A 2,255-nucleotide genomic window follows, 5' to 3' on the forward strand; every position below is an offset into this window, starting at 1 on the left:
ATTATCGTGGACCAGAAACGGAACATTACCGTGAAACAGAAACAGAACATTATCGTGGACCAGAAACGGAACATTACCGTGAAACAGAAACCGAACATTATCGTGGACCAGAGATCGAACATTACCGTGGACCAGAGACAGAACATTACCGTGGACCAGAGACGGAACATTACCGTGGACCAGAGACAGAACATTACCGTGGACCAGAGACAGAACATTACCAGAGACAGAATATATGTAGAAAATACACATCGGCAACAATGTAATTTTTTATGACATAAAATGAATACACAAAAATAGACATTTAGTTAAAGTCCATTTAGTTTATTCTTTATAGGAACAAATAACATGTTTATTTGTTTAAAGGCTTCAACAGGAATCAACACGTTAAGGCAGAAATAATAAATAGATATATATATTATCTAATCTGATAACTTTTTAAGAGGTTATGCTTATTTTCCTGCTTAATAATTTACTTTTTGTTCTATAATACAAAAAATATAATTCCAGAAAATAAAGATATGATTGTTAAATAGAAATAACAAAAATTACACAGTTGGAATAAACAGCGTAAACCGGAAGTCGTGGAATCCTGAAGACTGCTTTGAAGAAGCTGCTTTCACTCTTTCAGGATGTCGGGAATGAACTCCTGGGCGTCTTTTAGTTCGTCCTTCCACTCCTGCGGGATGCCTCCTCCGCTGTAGCCGGCCCCGGCCCCCAGCAGGGCCCCGAGCGCAGCCCCGCGGTTACAGTTTTCACCTGGAGAGAAAGGAACAGAGATGGAAGATAGTCCAGTGAGACCAGTGCGAAGGTCAGCCCATAGTTTTGCACTGTTGAAATACACAATCAGTACCAGCTTCATGTAGTTAAAGAGAAGAAGTTATCGGTTATTAGCTGAAATATCCTCCAAAATATCCTTCCAACTTTAGTTTCTAACTGAAATATGTTTTAAATTTCCTTCCCCACAGGAATCCAAACATGTTGGGAAAACCAGTAAAGAACCAGTTTCTGCTGCTGGTGGAACTGGTTCGGTTCTCCAGACTCAGACCTGGAACAAACCAACATGTTGGGAAACCCAGTAAAGGCCCAGTTTCTGCTGCTGGTGGAACTGGTTCTGTTCTCCAGAGTCAGACCTGGAACAAACCAACATGTTGGGAAACCCAGTAAAGAACCAGTTTCTGCTGCTGGTGGAACTGGTTCGGTTCTCCAGAGTCAGACCTGGAACAAACCAACATGTTGGGAAACCCAGTAAAGGCCCAGTTTCTGCTGCTGGTGGAACTGGTTCGGTTCTCCAGAGTCAGACCTGGAACAAACCAACATGTTGGGAAACCCAGTAAAGAACCAGTTTCTGCTGCTGGTGGAACTGGTTCGGTTCTCCAGAACAAAAAAAAAAGTTTTGTTTTGTTGTTTTTCAGAAGTTTGGCGGCTGCATTTCGTACAGTCGAACTCTCAAAGTTACTTTAGCCTTCCTGAGAAGACGTTTCTCATCCTTTCTTAAATTAAAGGCAGATTCTGTGAGACTAATCTTTCTTTTTGGGTGTTTGTTTCGGTGAATAAAGGGAAACGATGGTGTCAAAAGCTTCTGGTCTAACCTCCACAGTTGGTGTTTGCCAGGATTCCTCCTTTAGGGTCGTCATGAAACTCGTGAGCGAGGTAGAACAAGCTGGACAGCGCACCTGTGGATTCAACAAACACAGGTAAGAGTCTGTTCCCTTCGTATCTTTTCCATGTAAAACCAAACCAGATGCTGACCTTTGTTGTAGCAGGCCAGACCCAGGTAGTTCACAGCGCTCTGGTGGACCTTCAGTCTCTCCTCAGCAGACACAGGAAAACTAAACCATCAGTTATACACCGTCACTTTTATGGGTTAGCAGAAAATCCTGTTTGTACTGTTAATTTATCTGTTTGTACTGTTAATTTATCCGTTTGTACTGTTAATTTATCCGTTTGTACTGTTAATTTATCCGTTTGTACTGTTAATGTATCCGTTTGTACTGTTAATTTATCCGTTTGTACTGTTAATTTATCCGTTTGTACTGTTAATTTATCCGTTTGTACTGTTAATGTATCCGTTTGTACTGTTAATTTATCCGTTGGTACTGGTAATTTATCCATTTGTACTGTTAATTTATCCGTTTGTACTGTTAATTTATCCGTTTGTACTGTTAATTTATCCGTTTGTACTGTTAATTTATCCGTTGGTACTGTTAATTTATCCATTTGTACTGTTAATTTATCCGTTGGTACTGTTAATT

At 40.3% G+C, this 2,255-nt stretch overlaps 1 long non-coding RNA gene across 1 annotated transcript; it reads right to left on the reverse strand.

Moving 5' to 3' along the window:
* Nucleotides 1-319: 319 nt before the first annotated feature.
* LOC140294196 (uncharacterized) lies at nucleotides 320-1,818 on the reverse strand. The gene is made up of 3 exons (XR_011912757.1): nucleotides 1,753-1,818; nucleotides 1,593-1,676; nucleotides 320-759 (listed from the first exon to the last, which is right to left on the reverse strand). It is a non-coding gene; the product is annotated as an uncharacterized lncRNA (long non-coding RNA).
* Between the last annotated feature and the right edge of the window lie 437 nt (nucleotides 1,819-2,255).

The sequence above is a fragment of the Leuresthes tenuis genome, unplaced genomic scaffold, assembly GCF_036924035.1.
Source record: "Leuresthes tenuis unplaced genomic scaffold, fLeuTen1.0.hap1 SCAF_1, whole genome shotgun sequence".
NCBI lineage: Eukaryota > Metazoa > Chordata > Actinopteri > Atheriniformes > Atherinopsidae > Leuresthes > Leuresthes tenuis.